Here is a 14,849-nt window from a genome sequence, read left to right on the forward strand (position 1 = left end):
ATGATGACAGTGACAGTGGTCCACAACTCTTGTCTGAAGAATTCAAGGCAAAAGAACAAAAGAAGCTACCACAAAATAGACCTAACACATTAGATACAACAGGAAAGAAAATTATGAATTGAAATAAGTGCATCGAAATAGTATCTAAAGTTTTGCATACATTCTGCTTCTGCACGGGCCATACAACAAACTAAAATTTTAGTTTGCATTCTGTCCAAGATACCCTAGCAGTAGATGAGTGTCGCCAGCAGGTGGTATTACAGTGTAACATTCATATGCCTCAATAGAATGTTTGCTAATGTATCAGGAGCTGGCTGCTGCTTCAAGAAAGGAGGATACATAGTGATATGGCTAAGTTTGCCAATTTACTGTATTTTAAATATGTAAATAACCACTAGCTACAGGATTGGCAATCTGCAGGCACTGATTAGAATGCAAATATGGATTGGAAAGTCCTTCAGCAGAGTGAGAATGTTATTTGAAATGAAAAGCTGAGTTCTTCCCTGAAGGGTCTGATTGATCGTCATTCCCAGCATTTGAAGACCAACACATTCAGCAAAATCCAACCATTTTATGTAGCAGTTTGAATCACAGTGAAATCCAAAGGAATGTGACATAGACAGTATGGGAAATCTGAGATTCGGATGACAGTATGGTGGCTACCAGGGTCAGACTGATAGGGAAGGAGCAAAAGAAGAGTGTTGTTACCCGCTTTTACTTTCTTGAAATGCTTCAACACGTTGTATTGCAACAATACTTATGAACACACACGTGAGTCTCTAAGCTTTTGGTATGATAAACGTCTCAGTACTGTGAAAGAAAAGTAAGGTAATCCTGTGTTTGAGTCTTTGAGTATCCCGTATGACTCCTATTTAAGTGCATGACCTCATATTTCTTTAAACTGTAAATTGTAAATTGTTCCATGGTTAGGCTAGGGTTAATCAGGGTTGTGGGTTTGCTGGGTGGCAGGGCTTAAAGGGCTGGAAGACCATATAATGAAATATATTCAGTGTTCAGAATGTGGACATCACAACATTGGAGAAACCAAATACAGATTGGGTGAGTACTTTGCAGAACAGCTCTGTTCAGTCCACCGAATTTTCCAAAAGCTTGTCATTTAGGTTTTCCCAAGTTCAAAAGTTCGAAGCTCAAAGTAAAAATTCATTATCAGAGTATATACGTGTCACCACATACAAGCCCAAGATTCATTATCCTGCAGGCATACTGGGCAAATTTGTAAACAGGATCAATGAACGACAAGCTGCGTCATAATATTCCATATCCTGTTCTTCAGTGATTTCTCAGACTTTGGTCTCTTACATTGTTCCAACAAACCCTGACATAAGTTCAAGGTAGTATCTCATTATGTACAGTACGTGGCCAGTTCTAATGGAAGGCCAGCAAACTGTAATACATCAATGTAGTCTAACTTGCTGTGTATTTCGAGCATTTCCTTTATATAAAATTATCAGTAGTTTTCTATCTCATAACTCCGGTATACTTTTTCCCTCTCTTCAGTGCCTTCACTTATTTGCAGAGTCTTCAGGCAGATCAGCTGCAGATAATAGGTTTTCACTTCCCATTCTCAACTGTGTCACTCAATTGCTTTGTTCTCTCATTTCTCCCTTCCACAGCTCTGCAATGTACTATATCTTTGCTTTCTAATGCTTGCTCACTCTGGTAAAAGCCCTTAAACCTGAAAAGTCAACTCTTTTTCTCTCTGCACAGATGCTGCTGGACACACTGAGTATTTCCAATATTTTCTGCTTTTAACTCTAACTATTCCCAGTTCTGCATCTGTCACTCCCTCATAACATCTATCACCCTGATTCACTGCTCCCATTACTTGTCTCAAACTATTTCAAAGCTTGGCTCCTAATAAAATAAATTAATCTTCAAATTGTTCCTTTATTAAATCTGTATAGAGAGTATAGGAGGAAGAAAGCTTGGAAATAAAGAATATAATCAGCAAATAAATCTATATTTAATTCTGTGGTAAGAAGTTAATCACAAAAACTACTTAGAATTAGGGAAAACAGTGAAAGGAAGCACGTCGTAAGCCACTCACAACAGGTTGGCTGCTTGTACACACAAACAATGACTTGCAGTTTCTGAAATTCTGGCTACAGTCTTGCTCCACTTGAGCAAGTTAGTGGTATATCTTGGTGTTTCGATTCAGAAAATGCAGACACTTATTTATACAACCCACAACTCTTGTCCTGCCCTTCCAATCTCTTTCCCATTGGTAGAAGCCAAGAGGGTGAGACACATATAATGCAATGGGCACCTCCTGATCTTGCAGCCTTCATTTTAGTTTCATTTCTTGTCTTCTGAACTTGCAGATGGTGATCTCCCTCTGTGGTATTATAATTCAAATGTTGCTTGGATAAACTAAAGATATATGGTAATTAGTAGTAACAAGCGCCCTTTGTTAGGGCGCATTCATAAGTTATGGTATATAGCAAAGATTAAATTCAACAGCAGCCAGCCTTCAGACCTGAACGTGGAGTTGAAAACACTGCTCAGAACAATGGTGTCCTTGGAGCTACAGACTGGAGCTGATTGCAAACCAAGAAATGCCTCATCGACCTGAGATGTCTGCATATGCATGAATGCAACCCAGAGTCAATGGTGAATAACATTCATTTTGGGTGTCTGGGGTGCTGGTGTGAAAATGGAGGTGTTTGAAAATTATATGTAATTCAAAGGAAGCAGAGTGTAAGTGCAGATTTCTCCAACTGTTACCTTTGACCTTTAGCATATAAGCATGTCATATAACATTGGGTCAGGAGACCTCTTCGACCGGATGGCTCTTGATGTGAGTTGGCAACAACACATGATGAAAGTTGAGCTCTATAACGACCTACCGATGCTCAGTTCTAAAATCAAGGCGAGAAGACTGCAACTAGCAGGGCACTGTCTATGCCACCCTGAGCTACCTGCCAGCCTAGTCATCACATGGGAGCCCAAGCATGGGAGGATGAACCCTAGGCGTCCTCTCAAGACTATGGTCAACACGCTCCTAGAAGATAGCAGCGTGGCTAATGTAGACGAACTGAACACACTGATGAGGGCGAGGGAGGAGTGGAGAGTCCGTCATCGTGCCCGATACCAGCCCCCTAGGCCTGAGTCGACGTGGTAGTAGTAGACCTCTCCTTCCAAGAGTGTCTCCAGTGTGGTGCCTGATTGTTTGGCTGAATAAAGACTTCTATATCCACCAGCTTCCTTGTCTCTCTCGTGACTTCATTCACGGTCACAACACCATTATCAACATTATTTTACATATATAGAATTGTATCTAGATTTAGTTATTACATGTACATTGAAACTACGGTGAAACGTGTCACCCAAGGATGCACTAGGCGCAACCTGTGAGTGTCGCCACTCATCCTGGCAGCAACATAGTGTGCCCATAGTGCTTGGCAGAACAGCTGAACATACCAAGCAACAGCAGCGAAACAAGCCCAGTGGCTCCCTCCCTCCCACCCAGGCAAATGCACAGTCCAGCTTGCTATGCAGTCAGGAATTTTAAAACTCCATTTAAACTGCTCTCAGCACTTTGTGTCCACTGACAGTAGAATTTTGAACAGGGACATAGTTACTGTGATAAAGGGATAGTAATTTAAACGGGGTGGAAATGGACTTCTTGAAGAGGGTTGTGAATCTCTGAAATCCTCTGTATCCTAGATCATTTGGAGCTATCTAAAGAAGGGATAGATACATTTTTGAAAGATCAGGAAACTGAGGACTATGAGCAACTGACACTGAAAAGGAGACAAGGCCTGGGGGAAATCCGCCATGATCATATTGGTAAAAAACACAAAATGCTGGCAGAACTCAGCAGGCCAGACAGCATCTATGGGAGGAGGTAGTGACAACGTTTCAGGCCGAAACCCTTCATCGGGAGTGATGATCATATTGGTATTGGTTTATTGTGGTCACATGTACCAAGATAGAATGAAAAGTGTTTATTGTGTGCATCATCCACATAGATTGTGCCATGCATGATTACATCAAGCTAGTGAAAAATAAGAAAGTGTAGAATATTGTGTTGCAGTTTGATGCACCATCAATAACTCACTCTGGGACGTAAGAAGCGAGATATCGGCTTTTATTGACTGGAAGAATGAACAACACTACATCCTGGAGAACGACGCCGGGCTCAGGCCTCAATCGCCTTTATACAGGGGTCTGTGGGAGGAGCCACAGGAGTAGTCAGCAGGGGTCTGTGGGAGGAGCCACAGGAGCAGTCAGCAGGGGTCTGTGGGAGGAGCCACAGGAGTAGTCCAGACAGGTATATGTAGTTCACCACACAGTTACAGAGAGAGTGCAGACAACTGAAGTCTAAGGGCTCTGATGAGGTAAAGTGGGAGATCTAAAAGTTTGTCTTTTAGCATATGAGAGGTCCATTCAAGAGTCTGACGCTGTTGGATAGAAGCTGTCCTTGAGTCTGGTGGTTTGCACCCTCAGGCTTTTGTGTCTTCTGCCCAATGGGAGTGGGCAGAAGAGAGAATGACCAGGGTGGGAGGGGTACTGATTATGTTAGCTGCTTTCCTGAGGTTGTGGGAAGTATAGATGGAGTCGGAATCAGAATCAGGTTTATTATCACTGTTTTATATGTGATGTGAAATTTGTTGCTTTAAGCACAAAAACAACAATTACTATTATTTACAAAATAAATAGTGCAAAGAAAGGAATAACGAGGAAATGTTGATGGGAGAGGACAAGAAGCTGTTTATGAATCACCCTTTCCACTGCTGACCCCTCGTTGAAGACTGGGTGCGTGTTCCCTCAAATTCCCTTTCCTGAAGTCCACAATCGCTTCCTGGTATTGCTGACATTGAGTGTGAGGTTGTTGTTACGACACCACCCAACCAGCCAATCTAGTTCACACCTATACACCTCCTTGTCGCCATCTGAGATTTTACTGACAACAATGCTGTCTCTTGCAAATTATAAATTGCTTTTGAGCTGTGGTTAGCCACACAGCCATGAGCATCGAGAGGGCAGACTAATGGACTAAACACACATCCCTGAGGTGGTGCACCTGTGGTGTTTGGCAATGAAGACAAGGTGCTACAGTTCATCTATATTGACAGTGGACTCCAAATGAAGGATTCAGTTGCAGAGGGAGGCACAGAAGCTGAGTGTGTAATCCATAAACAGCAGCCTGATTTATGTTTGCTCTTGGCTAGGTGCACCAAAGCAGAATAGAGAGCCAGTGAGATGGTATCTGCTGCAGACCTTGGTGATAGGTCAATTGATGGAGTCAATGGAGGGAAGATTGAGTAGCATGATGGACTGGGTTGTGTTCACAGCTCTCTGCAATTCATCATGATCTTTGGCAGAGTAATTGACATATCAAGTCAAATGCATCTAGATAGGGTGCTTTCTATGCTGCATCTATAGCAATTGGTAAAAGTCATTGGGAGCATGCTCTATTTCTCTATCCTTCTGAGGAAGTAGAGAACTTGGTGTGCTTTTCCTTGGCTGTAGCTTCCACTAGAGGGGCCGAATGTCCTACTCCTATTTTCTTATTATTGAGTTTTTCCACTTCCTTGCACAATTCTGTGACTTCGCAGAAAAAAAGAAACCGGTGAAATATTTTTGAACTAGACATTGAAAATTTAAATTTGATGTTTACCTTGTTCTTCCTATTAAATAGAGAGGCTTGATTATGTCATAAAACTGATCTGAAAACATATGGGGAGTGATAAACGAAATGTTATGAGTAAAGACTTCATATGGTGATTTGTTTACTCTTAAGAAGCATGAACTAATTGTGCCTTTGATAATATCAAAGGATACGCTGAACCACAGAGGTCAAAGTGTGACACAGAGTTCACGTAATTTATGTTAACATACAAACAATTTTTTTCTTTATGCACTCTAGAGTCTAAAAAACACTCATGTATCTTTTAACCTTCAAATAAGAGGGTGTGACTTTACTTCCTAATTTGCAACAGAAAACAGATCCCTGTTTTATGTGATAAAGATTTCCAGACCCAGCCCATTCATATCTTGTAAAACATCTGCATTTCTCCCATGTTGAACAGCAGATCAAAGTTAGCCAAGTAAAAGGATCAGTAAGAGAAGGGGCCCTTGAAGTTTCCACCTCTTGGTAGGCAGGGGGAAGTGGATTTTAACTTGAGAGAATGGCTGGATTTGTAGTCAGGTATGATGCCTTAAACCTGCCAAAGCAGTTGATGGGCAGTAACCAAGAAGCAGACTGTCTGACTCCTAAATTGAACTCAAACCCATGGTAAGAATTCCGGAAACACAGGAAAGCTCCATGGGAGAGTTGGTCCGGTAATGGAAAATTCAAATACTCATTAAGACTGCTTTAATTGTGGGAGTCAACCCAGGGTACATGGCTTTCCCAAGTATTCATCAGGGAGAATGTGGACAGGAAACAAGGAGTTTACAATGTAATCTCACAATATACACTATAACTTCATGGTCATCCTCCTGAGTAACTCTGTGAAAGATTTTCTTCACAGCCATTGTATTAATTCCCTCTGCAAAATTTGATGGTAGCTCAGGGAGTCCAGTGCTAACGTTGTTGTTCAGTGGCTCCAAATTTAAAGCTGTGAGCTTGTTTCCAGCTCGGCACCAAGCTCCCGTGCATCCGGCACGTGGAGGAGCTGGAGGAAAGGACTCGTCTTGGAGGAGTTGCAGTGTCCTGTACACCAGGGGTTAGAATCCTTGATGAGCAGGTATAACAATGTCTCAGGAGCTGAGGGTAACTCTCTTGGCTGCAGCAGATCTCTGCAGGTAGATTTATTAAACAAGATCTGGTGGCAATTGAACCTAGGGGACATTTACTGCTTATGGCTGCTAAAATGTATCATTCCTGCAATCTACCAGTGACATCTACAGCAATTTGACAGTTGTCTGTACACTAGGCAGCCTTGCTTCTATGGCTGTTCTGTAAGTCAACGATGCTATGGATGACTCAAAGAGAACGATAGGATACCTGAATTGGCACTCAGATTGGATTCAGGCACTTACCCACAGTCTGGAGATTCTGGCAGGTAGAAAGGAGGAAAGATACCCATTAAGGTATAGTCAATGTTCAACTCCAGTACAAACTCAGGAAGTTGTTTTGCAAACTCAGTGCAATGATTAATCTTACATGTAAAATTCCTTGCAGTTCTGTTTGTTGCTAAGTTAACTGCTGCTTCAAACTGCAGCTGCTGAAGAGAATAAGTTTTCAGACCTAACCTAAATAACCCAACTCTGTACAAATCAACCAATATCAAAATATGCTTCTAAATCAATCTTAAATGAGTTGTGAATTTGTTGCACTTATACTCCATTCATATGCTATTAGAGATATAGAGATATTCATGTTTAACCTCATGCCATTGGATATACACTCAGCAGCCAATTTATTAGGTACACCAGCAAATATTTAATTAGCCAGCAACTCAATGGATAAAAACATGCAGAAATGGCCAGGAGGTTCAGTTGTTGTTCAGACCAAACATCAGAATGGGGAAGAAATGTTATCTAAATTACTTCAGACATGGATTGATTGTTGGTGGCAGATGGGGCAGTTTGAGTATCTCAGAAAATGCTGATCTCTTCGGATTTTCACACACAAGACTCTAGAGTTTGTAGAGAGTGGTGTGAAAAACAAAAAAAAAACATCCAGTGAGGAGCAGTTCTGTGGGCAAAAATGCTTTGTTAATGAGAATTCAGAGGAGAATGGCCAGACTGGTTCAAGCTGACAGAAAGGTGACAGTAACTCAAATAACCATGCATAACAACAATGGTGTGCAGAAGAGCATCTCTGAATGCACAACATGTCCAACCTTGAAGCGGATGGGTTACAGCAGCAGAAGTCCACAGACATACGCCCAATGGCCACTTTACGAGTTACAGGAGATTCCTAATAAAGTGGCCACTGAATGTATATTCCTGGCCATTCCTGGTCCCATCCCACTGAAGAAATGGCTTTTCAGGTTTCCAAGAGCAATGGCAGAATGTCAAATTATTTCAATGACATAAAACAAAAAAAATCGTATTTTTGTATAATGGTAAAGAATTGCAGGACACTTACAAAACATTATCTCCTACCAGGAAGAAAGGTTGCACTGAAATACATAGTTTACTCCATAGAAAGCAGAAAATGAGATAATTGTATACTGTCTCACAAGGCAATTAAAACAAAAAGAACAATATTTCCCGTCAGTGACAAAGAAGCTAAATGTGAATTGTCTGATCTTAGGAAATGAAAATATAGACTGAAGAAAGCATAGCAAAGAATTTCAAAGGAAGGTTTTAGGAAAGGGTGTCAAAGCATGTGAGCTGCTTGAGTCGGCAAGACCACCGTCACCTTCAGAGAATAAAACAGCAGGCAGAAGACGATACCGCTGTGAGTAGAAACAGAGGAGAACATCAACATCAGGAAATATATTCACTCTAACTTATAAGAAGAGGTCAATCATGAATGTCAATGAGATGGATAGAACTTGCGACAATTCTATTATTGTGGCGGCAACAATCTCCACGGAGTGTCTAAAGGGAAAAAATGTGAGGTGTGTGAAAAACAGCCATTTTGTGAAAATGTCATTGAGTGCTGAAATGAAAGCAGAGATCAAAAACAACTCTGATGGCTCCAATTACATAGTTGTCCTTCATCATATTTATCAGAGCACTCGGTTATGGGTAAATGTGAACATTTGCAACTCACAGATCAATTTACTGGTAAATAGATGTGCAGCTTTCAATATGATGTGTGGAAAATATTTCACCCATCTTCACTGCCATCTAACCGTAGCTTGAGAAGAAATCAGAATATGGTTTATTATCACTGACACACCGTATGTCATAAAATTTGTTTTTGACAGCAGTACAATGCAATACATAAAATATACTTTACGACCATGAGACATTGGAGCAGATTTAAGCCATTTGGCCTATTGAGTCTGCCCCAGCATTCCATCATGGCTGATTGTATTAACCCTCTCAACCATATCCTTCTGCCTTCTCCCAGTAACCTTTGATGCCCTGACTCATCAAGAACCTATCAACCTCTGTTTTAAGTATACCCAATGATTTGACCTCCACAGCAGTCTGTGGCAATGAATTCCAGTTTAAGGTGGTGCTGGTGAAGCACAGCAAATAAAACAAAGACAACAACTAAATGCTTTATCAATCACATTTTTTCTGGTAAACAATCACAGCAAGCAATAGACTGTAACTTCCCTGCCGGAGTTGAGCTCTTGAGCTGCCTGCACAACCCAGCAGTTTTGGAGTGAAGGGTCGAAAGTGCAAGAAGGTTGTGGTGTGATGTGTACGGGCGGAATCAAAGCAGTAGATTCTGGACTGGAGAGCAGGGACTGAGCCAATGTTTGGCTGGTACAGACTTGGAGGCAATTCAATTCAACAGAACCAACTTGAGGAGAGTGGAGGCAATGCAGTGTCAAGGTGGTGGGGCCCAGAACAAGGCCTGAGAATGAGGAAAGACCCAAGGTTTGATAGATTTAAGTGCTGAGTCGAATTGGAAAAGTTGGGTATGGGCTGAATTGAGAGGGCGGGGTACTTATCAAGGCAGCAGATCCCAGGTCCCAGAGCAAGGAGTGGCCAGCAGTTTGAATGATTTAAGTGCCGGGCCAGATTGAAAAGGGCAGGGTGTCAGGGCCAAAGGCAAGGGATGGGCTGGTTCAAATCACTGCTCCACGAATTTTCCTCGACTCTACACTGAACTTCAGATCATCGCTCCACGAGGCTGCATCACTGTCTGGCATGGAGGGGCTACTGCACAGGACCAAAAGAAGCTGCAGAAGGTTGTAAATCTAGTCAGCTCCATCTTGGGCACTAGCCTACAAAGTACCCAGGACATGTTTAGGAAGCAGTGTCTCAGAAAGGCAGCATCCATTATTAAAGACCTCCAGCACCCAGAGCATGCCCTTTTCTCACTGTTACTATCAGGTAGGAGATACAGAAGCCTGAAGGCACACACTCAGCGATTCAGGAACAGCTTCTTCTCCTCTGCCATACAATTCCTAAATGGAATTTGAAGCTTTGGACACTAACTCACTTTTTTTAATATAAAGTATTTCTGTTATGCACAGCCAAAATTCTCACATCCAGATGTCACTGTTAATAATCACCCAAGTTTCCATTATATTGGAAAAAAGTTGTAAAACTGAGACTAAAGGAAACCAGAATATTTCTATAAATTAATTGGGGATAGATGTTATGTTATAAGACCATAAGACATAGGAGCAGAATTAGGCCATTTGGCCCATTGAGTCTGCTCTGTCATTTCATCGTGACTGATCCATTTTCCTTCTCAGCCCCAATCTCCTGCCTTCTCCCTGTATCCCTTCATGCCCCAAATTAATCAAGGATTTATCAACTTCTGTCTTAAATATACCCAATGCCTTGGCCTCCACAGCCGCCTGTGGAAACAAATTCCACAGATTCACCACCCTCTGACTAAAGAAATTCCTCCTCATCTCTGTTCTAAAAGTACACCCCTCTATTCTGAGGTTGTGTCCTCTGGATAAGTTATACTCATGCTATATTAAAGCATTTGCTTTTTAGGGGTGTGTGTGTGTGTGTGTGTGTGTGTGTGTGTGTGTGTGTGTGTGTGTGTGTGTGTGTGTGTGTGTGTGTGTGTGTGTGTGTGTGTGTGTGTGTGTGTGTGTGTGTGTGTGTGTGTGTGTGTGTGTGTGTGTGTGTGTGTGTGTAATATCTCAGGTATGACTATAAAGAAAGCAGCTATTATTTGCATTGTTCTTAGCAGAGATCCTGTGTAATTAATCACAGACACAATGACTAAGCCATATAAATCGAAGATGTGATTGTTTAGTCAGGCTGCAGCAGGTGCATTGAAAATTAACCACTTTTCCTCCTAAGAACTACAGCAAGTAATCTCTCCAGCATCCACAAGCACCTGGTCTAACTCCCATTCAATGCACTGTTTCCCAATTCCACACATGTCGAAAGACCATATTATTCAAAATGCTTTGAGCCAGATCGTGCTTAACTTCTCCACACCATTTGTCCATCACTCCCTCACAGTTACAGTAACTCTTAGCAGCTCAACAGGTCCATTCAACCTTAGAGCCCTGCTGCCAGAGCCTCATCTCTAGAATGCCCTGGTAACATAAAGTCCTTATCATTCATTTCCCAAGTAGAGCCTTTAAACCAGCTGAAGGACATTTAAATAATGAAGTTAAAATTTCTGGTTAAAAGCACATTTAGAATGTAAATTAATTTAAAGCATTAACATTATTTTTTTTAATTAATATATATTCCATTTCAGTCATGGATTATTAGCCCTCCTTCCTGCTGCAGCGAGCAGTAGACCAGTATTCTCGTCTTCCTGATCTGATGACGGACGTGCTCCTACCTAACGCCTACTTCACAGTGGCTGGAAGAGCTCTCTGCCAATGAACTATTTTTTTACATGAAGTCACTGTTATACTGTAGAAGACATCTTACACATTTTCTGATACATAAACCATCGCGCGATTAAATGAAGGGTTGTAATTTTTCCACTTTCAGCAGCTGCAGCGTTTTGCTCTATTTGGTCTGATACGTCTAGTAGCTGGATAGCTCTCGAATGGAGTGCATATCTTTTCAATCAATAAATTAGGCCAGTTGTTTGTTTGAATTGGATGAGTTAGTTGGAAAAAAACAATCCATATCTTTACCACAAATGTATGCTGGGCCAAGTTAGAAACATAATCAAATGAAAAGTCGCAAAATATTTACTTACAAAGATTCACTCTGCGGTATTTATAGCTACCGAGATAATTTTAGGAATTTGTACTACCACTTGGCACATATAGAACTGAACACCTGCAAATATCCATATAAATTATCTGCAGTGAACCAAACGGCAGTGATTCACTGCTACGAAAAGGGAAGACTTCTATCTGTCATTAAGGGGTTTTAAATTACCCTTTAACATTGAATGTTCCTTTAATGTTCTAACTTAGAAATTTTTATTCCTTTTATTCATTGGGGTCCTTATCTCAGAAGTCACCATTTTCTCATGATTTCTACATTCATTTATTTCCAAAACAAAATGGTTTAGGTTTACCCAGATTTGGATCCATTTCAGAGAGCTTCATTGGCAGCTCTGTTTTTCACTCCAAAATAGGACAATCGAAGTACCAGATTAGAATGGCTAATACCTTCCCCCAGGCTGTAAGATTGCTGATCTCCTTGTAACCCACCAGCTCTCATCTCATATGAAGCGTTATATGGTTTACTTTTTAACTTGTATTGTATAAAAACCATATTATTTGTCATTATTTGTGGTAATATTACTTGCTGTGTTGTGTGTGTGAGTTATATGTACTGTGTTGTGCACCTTGCTCCGGAGGAACGATGCTTCGTTTGGCGGTATGCATGTATACAGTTGAATGACAACAAACTGAACATGAACTTGAACTTATTATTTGAAAAGTATTAAAAGTGATTAATGCAAAGTCTCAGGAATTTGTATTTCTTGTTGGTTCTCTAATTTTATCAAATAATATTGCCCCAGGCAATGCCAGCTATGTTTAGTTTAGCAAATAAAATAACACGTCTGTATATGCTGCCTGACCTGCTGAGTTCTTCCAGCGTCGTGTACGTATTCTTCGATCCACAGCATCTGCAGTTGTATTTTTTATATATACTTTTAGTTCTTCATTTCACTAAAAACAGGGAGCAACTGGGAAAGAATAGCTATTTTATTTTCCTGAAATTGTATTAAGGTTTTGTTTTCATGTAACAAAACAGTTTTGAAATTAGACAGATTTTGTGAAATCGTCTATCATTCTTTCATTTCATTATGATTGACAGCTTTATTGTCTGTCACCTGACGTTTTACCATTCAGAAACAATTTATGAATAATTCTTACTTAGAATGATCAAAATCAGAATCAGGTTTAACATCATCAGCAGATGTCATGAAATTTGTTAGCTTTGCAGCAGCAGTACAATACAATACATGATAAATACAGAAAAAAACTGAATTACAGTAAGTATATGTATATATCTCTATTAAATAGTTGAACTAAAATAAGTAGATAAAATTAAAATAAAATAGTAGTTAAAATAAGTAAAAAAGTTAAATAAAATATCGCTGGTAATATTTCTTAATTTTATTTAATTCTCATGATGCACTGAAAATGAAATAGAAAAGGAAACGTAAAGGAAAGATAAAAATAAAATAATTAGAGAGTGGAATTTAACTTGACCTTTATTGATAATGTGTGTGGAGACGTGAAATTGGGTGAAAATACCATAATTTATCACAATAATGCAGGATTTCTCACAAATCAGTTTCCATTGTGAAGAGTAAATGTAGAGAATTTTAAATATGTTAAAGCAATATATAATCTCAAAAGGAATAAATTATTTTCAGGTGCTGCAAATCTGAATTATAACTAAAAATACTGGGGATATTCAGCAGATCAAGCAGAGTGTGTAGAGAGAAAACAAATCTATTTCAGATCAGACAGTTCTCTCCACACCAGCTACCTGACATGCTAAATAGTGTTAACATTTTTAGTTATAAACCATTAAATGGAAGCATATTTTTATTCTTATATGCCCTCTATGTATGTTTTTGTACTGACGTTACAGTAATGGAGTTACGATATTAAAATTGCATTAGTATTTAATTCAACACCATGAAAAGTTGCCAACTAGTAAGTTCAGAATTTCTATTGAGATGCTGGTGTCATGGGATAAATTTTATGGCCTTCTTAGTCAAACCATGACATCACAGAAAATGCAACTGGTTTTCTTTGCAATTGATCGTTCATTTTTAATCCCAGAATGCCCAGTCCATCACGGGTATAGGCCTCCCCGCCAATGAGCACATCTATACAGAGTGATGTCACAGGAAAGCAGCATCCATCATTAATGACCCCCACCACCCAGGCCATGCTCTCACCTCACTGCTGCCATCAGGAAGAAGGTACAGGAGCCTCAGGACCCACACCACCAGGTTCGGGAACAGTTATTAGGGCACAACATGATCACAGTTCGGGGCATTGCATTGCAGAATTCAGAGTTCTGGCAGCATTCTGTGCTTCCTTCCTGTGGAATGCTGGGGTCTCCGGGTGCTCCAGGTTCCTCCCATAGTCCAAAGACATACCAGATAGGTTAATGGGCCATTGTAATTTGTTTCATGATTAGTTTAGGGTTAATCAGGGTTGTGGGGTTGTTGGGGTGGTGTAGGTCAAAGGGCCGGAAGGGCCTACTCCCACTGTATCACTAAATAAATTATTTCACCTCAGCCATCAGGCTCTTGAACTAGTGGGGATACCTTCACTCACCTTATCGCTGAGTGTTCCCACAGGCTAGAGGTTTACTTTTGGGGACTCTTCATCTCATGTTCTCCGATATCTATTGCTTATTTATTTTTCATTATTCCTTTCTTTCTTTTGTACTTAAAGTTTCTGGTCTTTCGCACATTGGTTGTTCATCAGTCTTGTCGGTTTGTCTGTCATTAATCCTATCGTATTTCTTGGAGTTACTGAGTATGCCTGATAGATGAATCTTGCATTTTGTGTGTGTTGCTTGGATTTCCAGCATCTGCAGATTTTCTCCTCTTTGACACAGGTATGCTATAATTTTGTGCTTAGTATAGTACAACAACTTACAGGTCCATTACATAGCTGTTACTCCACTGAAGGCAACAGAAGAGTGAAGGCAATTCTCCAAAAGGAGATCAGAACTGGGAAAACACAGTTCATTGTATGACTACTGAATTCATTGTGGAGAATATTGAGATCTAGAAACTATCTCAAGGTCAGATAGGAATGATTCCAAATTACCTGTTTCACTCTGAGGTAAAATTAATGAGGCAGGTTGAGTCAATGGTTAGA

At 40.3% G+C, this 14,849-nt stretch overlaps 1 protein-coding gene across 1 annotated transcript in view; it reads left to right on the plus strand.

Annotated features, from left to right (window-relative positions):
• The first annotated feature begins 567 nt into the window (after positions 1–567).
• LOC140733618 (ammonium transporter Rh type B-like) overlaps positions 568–14,849 on the plus strand; it is a 126,677-nt gene continuing 112,395 nt past the window's right edge. Inside the window, exon 1 of the mRNA XM_073057196.1 lies at positions 568–771. The gene's annotated coding sequence lies outside the window, so the exon portion shown is untranslated. The remainder of the gene's footprint in view (positions 772–14,849) is intronic.

The sequence above is a fragment of the Hemitrygon akajei genome, chromosome 9 (assembly GCF_048418815.1).
Source record: "Hemitrygon akajei chromosome 9, sHemAka1.3, whole genome shotgun sequence".
Taxonomy (NCBI): Eukaryota; Metazoa; Chordata; class Chondrichthyes; order Myliobatiformes; family Dasyatidae; genus Hemitrygon; species Hemitrygon akajei.